This window comes from Rattus norvegicus, chromosome 11 (assembly GCF_021556685.1).
Source record: "Rattus norvegicus strain SHRSP/BbbUtx chromosome 11, alternate assembly SHRSP_T2T, whole genome shotgun sequence".
Taxonomy (NCBI): Eukaryota; Metazoa; Chordata; class Mammalia; order Rodentia; family Muridae; genus Rattus; species Rattus norvegicus.
The window spans coordinates 84,574,204-84,586,957 of NC_141544.1; the positions used below are offsets into that span (position 1 = coordinate 84,574,204).

General features: G+C 48.8%; 1 long non-coding RNA gene across 23 annotated transcripts in view; it reads left to right on the top strand.

Annotated features, from left to right (window-relative positions):
• Positions 1-12,754, top strand: part of LOC102547530 (uncharacterized) — a 153,770-nt gene that overhangs the window by 25,221 nt on the left and 115,795 nt on the right. For 10 of the 23 annotated variants that reach the window (XR_015633560.1, XR_015633568.1, XR_015633563.1 and 7 more), the window contains exons 1-2: positions 1,797-1,849; positions 2,228-2,398. The exons of 11 other annotated variants lie outside the window; for them this stretch is intronic. This is a non-coding gene — a long non-coding RNA (uncharacterized LOC102547530). Of the gene's footprint in view, positions 1-801; positions 835-1,796; positions 1,850-2,227; positions 2,399-12,754 lie in introns of those variants that run through there. 2 more of the 23 variants (XR_015633571.1, XR_015633576.1) reach the window with 2 other exon arrangements.

Genomic DNA, 12,754 nt, shown 5'->3' on the forward strand with positions numbered 1-12,754 from the left:
AGGCTAGGAGACCACAGAAGCCAGGTGGCTGCAGCTGGATCAGAAAGACTGAAAACCGGGCATTAGTGCTGAGCTGGCTGGCACACACTGTGCCAAACACCTGTCTTTCTAGATGTCTCCAGATTTCTGACACAGACCACAAGCTTGTTTTCAAGAGGTATTATTGGTTAACGGAGAGACTCACCAAGAAAAAAAAGAAATGTCCACGACTAGGGGCTGGAGAGAGGGTTTAGGACTTAACAGCTCATACTGCTCTTATAGAGGGCCCTGGTTCGGTTCCCATCACCCACAGAGGCAGCTCATAGCCATTTATAGTCCAGCTCCAGGGGAGCCGATGCCTTGCTCTGGGATACCTGCACTCACGTGCACATATATACACACAGACAGGCATATATATGCATAATTTAAAACAAGAAAATAAAGTTAAAAGATATTTTTAAGGACTGGAGGATAAAAGACGTTGAATAGCTTCTTGGGAGCCTTTGAACACATTCTCCCTGGGGTGGGCTGAGGTAGGAAGGCCCCCTTCCTTTCCTGTCCATCTAAATCTTCACTCTTCCTCCGCCTGAGTCAACTGGACCCAGACCAGCCCGACACCCTGTTGCTTCTCCTGTGGCTCGACTGTAACAGGCTAACCAAGCAGAAGGGTCCATTGCTGATCTTGTGGACCTAACTTCTCTTGATCACCTGCCATCGGAGATTTTCAAGCCTTTCCTCGACCCTCCCTTCCCGGCTCCAGCCCGGGTGTTGTGCAAGGGCCAGAGGAATTTGTGATAATGGAGCCACATGCCCAGGCTCAACCCAGGCCCAAGGAACTTGACCTGAAGCAGGAGGGTAAGCAAGAACACTCCTAGCTCCCGGGCCAAAAGGGTGGCCGGCAGCCACAAGGAAACTCCTAGTCTTTCTGAATACTGCCAAGGAGGGGGAGGCTTCCATTCTTATTTATAGCATTGAGATTGCAGGGGGGTGGTACAGGGGGTAGGGGGGAACTCGGATCCCTCTTGAGCTTGGTGTATGATTCATTTCCCCTTGAGAGCTGCGGGCCGAGGCAGGGCGTGCGCTCAGGCAGCCTCCGGCCAGCCGCACACTCCGGCCTGCTCGTTTATTTATGGTGCTTTATCAGGGGCTGTGCACCGCGGCGATAAAGTTTATGAAAAGAGGCGGCGTCTCCGGCGGCGGGCTGGGCCCGGGCGCTCCTTTCCCACACTGATTAGGATCAGCCGGGACTTTGGAAGCGGCAGTTAAGGATCAGGGTGCCGGGAGCTGGCTCGCCTTCCTGCCGCGCCCAGCCTGGCCGGCTGCTGGCCCGCGTGGGTGGGAGGTCCGCGCTGTGACCCGGCACGGGGCGGGCGCAGGGTAGCCTGGAAAATCCAGCGCCCAGATCCCAGCTGAAGCCGTGGACCCGGACTCGGGAGCCATTTCTCTTTTGAATGTGGCAGCTCCGATCCCGTGTTTTTTTTTTTTTTTTTTTAAACTTTTCCTCCTCCCTGTTCTTTCAGTGTGCCTTTGGGCCCCTCCTTTCCTTGGGCACTCGAATCTCTGCAGTGAGAAGACCTTTAATAGCTTGCAGAGATAAATTCGGGATTACTAGCTCCGGTCCGGGGCCTCTCAGAGTCTCAAAGGGTGGATTACAGTGTAACCCACAGCCTAGGGTTATAAAGCTCCGAAGCAGGCACCGAGGCTGGCCCTTGCCTGGGTCTTACTGACTTCCTTAATCTGTGGTGACCTCAGGGAGGTGACACTCCTAGCCAGAACATTTCACTGAGTGATATAAAATGACTCAGAAAGGCAGTGGCTGAACTTCAGTTGGACCTTAGTGGCAGGAAGTGCGGCTCGGTGGTGGCTCAAGGTTTGATTCCCCCAGTACCTCCCCCCCCCCCCACACACACACACGCTAATCTGAATAAATAGAATCAGAGCCCACTCCGTTAATGTCTGAGAGCGGTGGAAGGCTCTAATGCCCTGCCGGAGAAGGTCACTGAGGTGTCATGGTCTTGAGAACCAGGGGTGGCTGGTGGGTGGGGCTGGGTTATGCGGTCGTTGTCCACCCGACTGATTTAGAATCACCTAGGAGATAAGATAGCTGGGGCTTGCGAGGACGCTTCCAGGGAGTCGTAACTAAAGAGGGAAAAACCCACCCTCAATGTGGGCAGCACCCTCCTATGGGCTGGGCGCCTGGACTGACTATGAAGGAGCTAAACACTGGCGTTCCTCTCTGTTTCTTAAGGGAGATGCAAAGTGACCCTCACGCTCCCAGTACCTTCCATGTCCTGATGACATTCCTTCAGAGCATGAGCCAAAGTGAACCCTTACTTCCTTGAGCTGCTAAGTATTACATCACGGCAAAGAGAAATATAACTCACAGAACTCCATGCTCGCTAGACACGGTGGTGGGAAGGTAGGCGTTTCAGGCAGAGCAAGCCCTGCTTAAAACTGACTGGGGGGTGAGGGTGGGGGTGGGGTGTCTTTTCCCCTTCTGCTTCTCTAAGGAGCGGGAGGGAGGGCAGAAGGCCAGTGATTCTGAATTCTGTGATGGTGGGGTTGCCTTCATAGACTACTTCCTTGATCTGGAGCATTCTGTTTGCAAGCTACTGAAATCCCAGCTCCTCAGATATCTATCAACCACCCGATTCCCCCTCCCCCCCCAGGCTCAGTCTTTATCTCCCTAACATCAGTCCTTCCTTTTGGCCCCCTCACCCCAAACCTACCTTTCTGCCTGAGAGCCCTTTGGAGTTGGGCTCCAGGTATTACCGGACCTCCCTGGTAAAAGTTTTTCCCTTCATATTGCTTTGACCCGGGTTTGCTATGTCACACACAAGAGGTGTTTGGTAACTGTGGTTGGTGAATACATAGGTGTGTATGTCATGGGGGGAGGTTCCGTATTTATCCCTTTGTGGATTTCAAGACCAGGCAGGCTAAAAAGGGTCATCTGTGTCCTCACCAGGGAAGGCCTAGACCACTGTGCCAAGAGAGCACAAAGACTAGAACAGACCTAGCAACCAGGCCGGCTGAGACTAAGTAATCCAAGCTGCTAGCCCTTACAATCCCTCCCAGGGCCTGGACCTAGCGACCAGTCAACAAACGGAAGTCATGTTGCCCTAGTTATGGGGGAGAGTGTTGTGAGGGCTATGAGCCAGGCCGGTCATTGTGCAATCCATCTGGAGAACAGCGAGCCATTCCATGGAGCCAGGGCATGCTGGACATTCGATCCTACGGGGTATAACATCCGCAAAAGGGCACTTTCTAGGCCCATCGCTTAGGGGGTTAGGGTTTTGTGTTGTTCTTTGTTTTGATTTTTTTTTTTATTTTATTATTATTTTTTTTTTTTGGTTCTTTTTTTTTTCCCCGGAGCTGGGGACCGAACCCAGGGCCTTGCGCTTCCTAGGTAAGCGCTCTACCACTGAGCTAAATCCCCAGCCCCTGATTTTTTTTTAAAGTAGATTTTTAGAAGATTAGTCTGAAGACTAATATATAAATATACTCTCAAGAGTAGAATTAGGGGATGAAGAGGCAGCTTCGCAGTTAAGAGCACTGGCTGCTCTTCCAGAGGATCGGAGATTAATTTTCAGCAACCACATGGTGGCTCGTAATTGTCCTCCATAACTCCAGTTCCAGGGCATCTCGACGCCTTCTTTTGACTCCTGTGAATATCGGGCATGAACAAGGTGCACAGACAGACATGCAGACAAAAGATCCATAAAATGAAAAGAGGAGTCAATTTTGATTTAACAGGAATCAAACTCAAAATAAAATAAAATAAAATAAAATAATTCAGTACTTGGGAGGCAGAGGCAGGCCTTGTAATCACTATGAGTTCCAGGACAGCTTAGTTGGTCTACGTAGCAAGTTCTGGGTCAGCCAAGACTACAGAGTGAGACCCTGTCTCAAACAATCAGCCAAAGTGGTTATACAAAGAGAATTCCATGCCCAGTCATATACTGCTTGTACCCTCCAAAGTACGAGTTCTCATCAATGAGAACTTCAGAGCTCGGAATGAAGCTTGGTTGATAGTATTCCCACAGCAGGGGTGAAGCCCTGGGTTCAACTTCTAGCATCATATAAAACCAGCGTCTGTAGATGCACAATGAGTTTGAGGCAAGCCTAGGCTATGTGAGACACCTCTTTCTCTCTCTCTCTCTCTCTCTCTCTCTCTCTCTCTCTCTCTCAATACTTTCTTTCTTCAAAGAGTCAACATTTTGTATTTTTATGATGACCCTGAAGGTTGTTATAAAGTTGATTTATTTGTAGGCAATGTTTACCTGATGGTTTGGATATGAGGACTGCAGTTCATTGGTTTTGAGAATCGTAGATCTAGCCTTTCATGTTCTGAGTGATGTCAGGTACTAAGACAGCGTGGACCACTGTGGTCTGGACCTCTGTCTCACTACCTAGACAAGGTGGGTGCGAAACAGCTCGGATAGATACTGCTAAGCCATTTCCGTGTGGAGAGACGTTCGGGATGGCTCGTGGGGCGATCACCAATGGAGAAACAGCAATTATTTGGCGAGTAGACGCTCACCGATGTATTCACAGACATTCTGTGGTCACTCTGCCATGTGGCATTGGCAGGAGGAGGAGTCGTAGAAATGAGGAGGAGAACCTGCGTCGTCATACAAGAGCAAGCAGAGGCAACTCTGTTCGGCCCCTGCAACCAGCACCATTCAGTCAGAGAAGGAAAGGCTACAAAGAGGTTTAATGTTGAGGCCCATACCAAAGTAAGCTTGTTCTTCCTGGGTTCTCAAGTACCAACAACCTTCCAGGGGTGCTACGCCCCTTCTTAAAGCAATGCTTGCTAGGCCAAGTATCCCTGGGGCCTGGTCCTACAGGGCTGTCCAGCCACTTGAGACCCTGTCTTTCCCCCTACAGTGTGATGGTGTCAGAGCTCCACGCTCTATCTCTCTGTGCTCTGCCTCACACAAGGTCTTACTAAGTCGTCTTTCCAATTCTTTCCCATGGTCTCACTGCTCCCAATGGGACTTTGGTAGGAGTCCAAAGCTTGCATGACGAAAGGATACTGAAATCAGTTGCCCTTCCTTGGCATCGAAGACTATCTTCCTGGATTAACTGGGGCTTTGTCTCCTGTCCCACAGCGTGCAGGTTACCTCCCAGGAGATGAGGGCCTCTCACACAGCTGTCAGACATGCTCAGACATGTCAGGACCCAGCTCAAGTTCAGCCTAGGCTCTGGATTTACGCTAATAATAACCAGCAAGTGTTCAGAAGTTTTTGGACAAAAAAAGATTTTAATGAATTGTTCTACAATGAAGGCTGAAAAGGAGGCTCTGGGTACACATTGTGACAGGGAAGGATTTTAGTGCGTGAAAAAGGCTTTTTCTCTTCCCTCCTTCCACCTGTTTAGGCTTCCTTATTTCCTTCCTTCCTTCCCTCCCCTTCCTTCCCCTACCTTCCCCTTCCTTCCCCTTCCTTCCCCTTCCTTCTTTCCCTCCTTTCCTTCCTTCCTTTTTCCTTCCTTCCTTCCCTCTTTCCCTTCCCTCCCTTCCCTCCCTCCCTCTCTCTCTCTCTCTCTTTCTCTCTTTCTCTCTTTCTTTCTTTCTTTCTTTCTTTCTTTCTTTCTTTCTTTCTTTCTTTCTTTCTTTCTTTCTTCTCTTTAAAAGTTCTAAAGATTGAACTGAGCCTAAGGTCTCATGCCTGCTAGGTACTAAGCTATATTCCATGTGCATCTTCTTCATTTCCCCCCTTTGTTTTTGACACTGGTTCTCACCGAGTTGCCCAGGTTGGCTTTGAACTCACGCTGTAGCCCAGACAGCCCTGAACTTGTGCTCCTCCCGAATCAGCCTCCCAAGTAGCTAGGATTATAGACTTGGGCCACCAGACCGGCCAAATCATTTCTTGAACGAGTGCGATCATAAGGCGAGTTATTAGTGTCTCCTCGGGTAAAGTCTAGTATTTTCTTGCTATCGGAGCAAGTTCAGTCCTTGGGGCTCCTGAAGTGAACTGAGGCGCTCCAGTTTTAAAATAGAATATTCCCGGTCCTTTCCTTAATTCAAGCCACATGAGTGTTCCGTGGAGCTTTTTCTCCACACATTTTTTTTTTCTTAACGTCTTAAAACTTTACACCTGCAGGCAACAAAGCTAATGAACAAGCAGTAAACAGATATGAACAAGGAAGGCCGGGAATTACGCTAGCCCGATGCTCTTTTTAAAGGACATGTGTTTGAGGTTTTCTGTGGCTGACCCACAATGCAGGCATCTTTTCTGTTCATAGGAGGGAGAGAAACAGACCACTGTTCTCGGTTGTTCTTCATGTTTTGGAAAGCACAGTGACTCTTATTTCTCTGTCAGCCGAGAGCACACTTGAATGCTACATTGTAGGCTAGGGGTAGGGGACTGGCTCCCTTCCCCTCACCTCCCAACTCTGCTGTTTGCACCACCACGGCCTGGGCTGACTCTCCACCTCTGCCAGTCTAAAGATAACTTGTCCATCTGGGACATTACCCACAGGCTAAATTAATCTCAGGGGTGAGCTGGGGCTACCCTGACCTGTGACTCTGGGCAAGCACTAGGGGCACTCGGCTCTAAGTCAACTCGAGAGGTCAAATGGAAGGAGAAGAGGGATAAAAGATACAGACAGGGTTATCGAGAAGCTGCCAAAAAAGACTTCAGAGAAAGAGGGACACACCCCGTGACACACTGTGATTTGAGAATAAGCCTTGTGAGCCTGAAGGATTTGACTGCTCCTAGCAAAGAGTTCTTCGCTGTCAGTTACAATGTTACTGTAATACAACCCCAGAAGGAAAAGCCCAGTGTTAATCAGGGCTCAAGAAGTCAGTGGACTTGATGTACAGAATGGGGTATTTAATTTTATGATGTGGCTATGGGTTACATGGGAGACTAATAAAAGAACTCCATAAAATGTGGCTTGCAGCAATGGGGTTCTAGCTTCTGCCAGAGGGGCAGCTCGGCTCAGAAGTGGTTTCAGACCGGAGCTGCTCTCTAGCTGGTATGTGCACATGTGGTCACTCTGGTTCCGAAACTAGTCAAACCCTTCTGTGGTCATCATTAAGAAACTACTGCTCGAAGCTTCCCTGAGAGCTGCCCTGCTACCACAAGCTGTCCAACCCTCACCCCAGACATGCTCAGGAGGAGCCAAACAGTAAAAGCAGAGAGCCTTCAGACCCAGCCCTCTAGACTATGTCTCTAATGTTCTCTCCCTCTTGAGAGGCTAATAGTTCTGTAGAATTTTTGTCTGCCCTTTAAATATTACCGGTGCTGCAAAAGCATCTCTTCCTTGGGCCAGACCAGATGACTGTGGGACAGATCAAGGACACGGATCCACCAGATTCTTCTGTAGGAATTCCACAGCACCTATGTGCTTTCCTGGGGAGTGCTGCAAGGACACACCCAATCTTTCCCTTGAATCATACTTGGCAATCTTGAAGGGGAACTTTAATAGGTCTGGAGATGACCTCAGGGCAGAGAAACACTTTGGAAAAAACAGACAACTTTACATAATATTGCCTAACTGAGGTTGCCATACGGTTGGAATCAGAAGGATACTTGCAAAACCTTGAGCTCTCTCTACAGCCAATACAGTCCATTCTACGTCACTGTCTCTGGAGAGACTGACAAATCCTTCTGGGCCACACCCATTGCCTAGCTCCTTAAAAAGAAATCTTCTGTATGAACCAACAGGGCCCAAGATCTCCCACAGAACCTTAAGCGTGAGCCCTCCTGTTGAACGGAAGTCTTCCCCGTACGACTTGCACTTCAGTCTCCAGTCTTGATAGAATTATTGCAAGCCCCAGGACAGCCATAACACAGCAGAACTGTCTATTAACACACGCTGTGTTACCAAGTGAGCAGAGAATGAATTTAGCCAACCAGAGTTTGCTGAGCAGCTCCTGTGTACCAGGTAACTTAACGTTGCCTGGTGCTGGAGTCAAAACAGTCAGGGAGTCATTCTGCTCTGAAAGACCACACGGGACACTTGTACTCTTATTAGATGGTGGGAGGAGACCTAGCAACTTGGGCGATCATTGCCTCTGAACTTTGTTCCTGGCTCAGGGCCATCCTAGGTGGGGTCCTTCCTAGGTGACTCTGGTCTTTTGCTTCTTCAGGTTACCATCAGCCTGGTGAGTCCACTGGTGAGCTCGTTTTCTAGACTCTGGGATGGAAATTCCAAGCTTTGATTAACCATCTCCTCCATTCTGAAAACGTTCATGAGAGTTGAACAGGGTCTCCTTCTAATGTGTCTTGCTGAGTGAGCTCCTGGGCAGAATGATGATTTTTGTCTCTCATCAATAGGAACTATTAAATGATGTAGATAAGAAAAAGATATGATATTTATAAACATAGCATCCAATGATAGCAATGTGGTGTTTACCCATGCACACGTTTTTGGTTTTGTTTTTATTTAATATGCCTGTAGATGTGGGAGACAGACACACAAAACACACCCATATACGCTGCCTTTTCAACCACTTTATTCCCTTATATACACAATTTTAATTTAAAATGACATGCTTGTTTGTTTATCATCTGCGTGTGCACGCACAACTGTACCACAACATGTATGTGGAGGTCAGAGGGCAAGTTGGTTCTTTCCTTCTACTTTGTGGGCCCTGAGGTTTGAATTAAGATTGTCGGACTTAGAGGCATACAGCTTTTCCCACTGGGCTATCTTCCTGGCCCATAAACGCAATTTTAAAGGAAATCCAGTGAGCCCAGGGTATTTCTTTAACACTTACAACTTTGAAGATTTTTTTTCTCTCAAAGAAATCAGAGGAAAGCACATGTTAAATCATTTCAGCCAGGGCCAGCAGAGCCAGTGTGTCCTTTCTATTAAAAGACGTTTGGGGGTTGTCTAGGTTTTGCCAGTGTGGTAGACTCATTGCTGATAGTCAGTTCTCCTGGTGGGACCAATGGAGGTAGACCCTGGAGAAGTGAGAGTATGTTAGACCTTTTGTTGCTGTGACAAAACACTTCAGAAAACCTGAAGTGGGGAGATTTATTGTAGCTCAGAGATATAGATGTTTCGGTCCACAGTTCTGGGTCTGTGATGAGGCAGGGCGTTATGGGAACCTATGGCTGAAACTGTTCACTTGGTGGTAGACAGGAAGCAGAGAGAAAGAATGGGACCAAGGATGAGGCCTAAGTGTCAAGGGCAGAATCACTTCCTCCAGCTAGGGCCCAGCTCCCAAAACAGTGCCTCCAGCAGGGGACCCTGCATTCAATACACAAGCCCAGGAGAGGGGAGCCTTTTCTATTTACACCATTATAGAAGGCTATCCCAGGTTTGATGGAGCCTGGCAGAGATGGCTGGGATGGGGATCCCTTCTCTGGGTACCAGAGGTTGGATGCCAGAGGCCTGTGCTTGGCCTTTCACATCCATGGCCCCAGGGGAAAGGCCAGTCCACATTCGTGTTGGACTACCCTCACCAACTCAGCTGAGAAGAGGCTGGACTAGAAGAGACAGTAGAGCTCCTCATCCTGATGCCTCCATGGCGACTGGAGGGGCCCCGTGTGCTACGAAAGCCCATGAAGCAATTCCCTCTGCGGTGGTTTGCATGAGAGCAGCCTCCACGGGCTCATCTGTTTGAATACTTGGTCGCCAGTTGGCGGAACTTGTCTGCTAAAGATTTAGGTGACACCTCCATCCTTGGGGGGGTTGTCTCACTGTGGGCGAGCTTTGAGTTTTAAAAGACTCATTATCCCCAGCGTGCTCTCTGGCTCCTGGTTGTGGATCAAGATGTGAGCGTTCACAAGTTCTGGTCACCACATCTTCACCCAAGTTCTGGTCACCACATCTTCACCCAATCATTGTGGACTCTTGACCCTCCGAAATCACAAGCCCAGGGCTTTCTTTTGTAAGTTGTCTGGGTCATGGGCTGGAGGGTTTGCTCAGTGTTTAAGGGCAAAGGTATTGTGAAAGACACAGGTTTGGTTCCCAGCACCCACACGGAGGCTCTTGACCCACAGGTGCCAAGCATGAATGTGGTGCATAGACACACATGCGGGCAAAAACACTCTTAAGTAATAAAGCCTAAGTTTTTAAAGTTGTTTTGGTCCTGTTGTTTTATCATAGAAATAGAAAAGTGACTAAGACTCATTCCTAGTGACAGGCTTTTGGAACTTCAGGGGCTGAGTCACAGAGGGCAGCGATGTCTCCATGATATGAACTATAATGCGGTGAGGTACCTGGTGGGCCCACGCCTAGGGGTCCCCCTGAGAAATCACACCATGCAACTGATCTGGTATAAGGGGTTTGATCTGGGGGAAGGGAAGGGTCTGAGGGCTTGTGAGAAAGGGTGAGGCAGATGAGTAGACTTACATGCAGATAGACAGACAGATGGACAGACATGAACAGAGCCATGTGGGCAGAGAAGAGGATGGGCACAGAGGAGGAAAGAGACTGGCTGGGAGCACGTGGGGACAGAGAGAAAGAGAGCTGGAGTGCTGGACAGGCCTTTTATACACAGCCCATCTGGCTGCAGCAGGTGATGCCTTCCCTAAGCCCCTGGAGGAGCCTAGTGGAACTGCCTGGAAGCTAACACATGGATCAGGCCAGAGGAGAAGAGAAAACCACTAAGAAAACAATGCTACTGAACGTTAAGAAACAAAACAAAACAAACAAACAAACAAAAGAAAAAACAAGCAAACAAAAAAACTATCAAGAAATTTAAAAGGCATCCTAGAACTCAGATGCACCCTAAACCAAAATAATCTGTTGGGTGAGTTAAAAAGAAGTGGCTTTGAAAACCAAATGTAAAAGTAGCCCAGTCATAGGAACCAAATCAAGAGATCAAAGCCCAGGAAACCGGATCGGGGGACCTAAGATGTCCATATGGAGTTGCAGAAGAAAGAGAAATAGGAACAGGTGAGGAAGAATAAACAAGGAGGAGGATAATCTCTCTCTTAGAGAGTTGGGCCAGATGTCTGTTACTGCGTTTCACATTTACTTGCTGAGGTAGAGGCTCACTCTATGGTCCAAGCTGACCTTGAACTCACCACGGAGCCCAGGCTGACTCCAAGCCTTGCTCCTTCTGCCCTCGCTTCCCGGATACTGTCATCACCATGCTAGGTGGACTTGAAAGGCTCAAGGAAAGCCCTGTCCTCAAACTCGCTCAGGACACTGTTGAACGCTGGGTGTGAAAAGAAGCGCAGGCGTCCTTCCATATCAAGGAAACATAATCACATGAGGAAAGGAGAGAGGCAGTGCCACTGTGTCTCCCCTCTCCCCCTTACGACAGCGGAAGCCAGAAGGGAATGCTGGTTGTGGTAGAGTCAGCCATAATTCCCTTTACTATGCAGGATGGATCTCTCTCTCTCTCTCTCTCTCTCTCTCTCTGTGTGTGTGTGTGTGTGTGTGTGTCCCACCCCGGAAGCGACTAGTTGATAAGGACATTGCCCCAGAGAAGGGAGCAGGCCGGGGATATGACTGTTCCTTGGAGCTTAAGGCAATTCCTGGAGAGGGGTTTGTAAGGGCTGTCAGCAGCTAACACGCAGCCGCTGGAGGGGGTGGGGCATGGCTCTCATCACCCCTCACAGGGTATGGCATGGTCACATGCAGTGTGTGTGCAGATGCTGCTATGTGCTGGGAAATGTTCCACAGAGGGCTCAGGGCGGAGGGAAGAGGAGAGGAGGGAGTGTTCCTTTGTAGATTTTTACTGATTTTCATGGTATAAATAGTTCTGCTATGACTGATGTCCAGGTACCAGAGTGATGTTGCTGAACGGGGCAGCGTACCTCCAAGCAGACTGAGTAGCTTTGGGGAGCTGTGAGGATGAGCAGGCTCACACATTTCCATCAGCAGGGACCTTCCTGGTTTCTTCTCTGTTTGCTCCGCTCATTGTTCCGGCCCTCTTCCTCCAGCCCCACGTTCTCTCCATCAGCGGAGTCCCTTCCCATAGCACTCCGGGAGGAATCCCAGACACTTGTTCATTGAAGGTCGGTAGAGCCAAAGCCTGCTTCATGGTTGGAAGCTGAGGAGACCAGGCCAACTTTATGCAAGAGGCTAGCAGGAAACAGTCTTTGCTTGAGGGACCTGTAGTCCTTGATGCAAAGACAGACCTCCCCCAGGTTATGGTCCTTTGACCCCTGTGTGTGACACTCTTGTATCCCAATGATCAGATAAGGGCTAATTATAGCTATTTCAAAGGCCTCCGAGGGAAGAAATTGATGGAGTCCAGACTGTTGAATCATCAGACTTAGGGGAGGGCTATAGGCCTGAAGGTGGTTATGAATGAGCCCTGCTTCACTAAGGCTAAGGTGGTTGTGATTGTTTTGTTTTGCTAAGTATGAAAAGGAGAAACATTAGAAAGCAAAAGCAAAACTCAAGCCCAATTCTACTAGCAAACCTCTTTCCCAACCAGGGTCCTATTAACTCAACCCTGTGACCAATGGCTGCCAGATGTTGAAGCCATATCCACTCACGCCCATCAGCATGTAGGCACACAACCAGGAAGGAGGCAAGCCTTAATCGTACTATCTCTGAGTAGATCATCAGCACAGACTGAGTACAGTAAGCAAGAACCTTGACATGGCTAAGAAATGAACCATTCTTGGTTTCCCAGCTAGCATGGCCCTGGAACTGCAGATAAGAAAGTCAGAAATCTAGTCACACAAATGGAGTGCACAGGAACCTGTCTTTGAAATCTTTGCGTGCTCTCCCAGCATGCTGATGTAGATACTGAAGCAAGAGCTTCCAAAGACGTTTGGGGCAAGCCTCTTTTCTCCTGGTTCCAAGTTTCACGTCTTTAAATGAGTATTTTAGATTTCTCGGGCAGCATTATGAA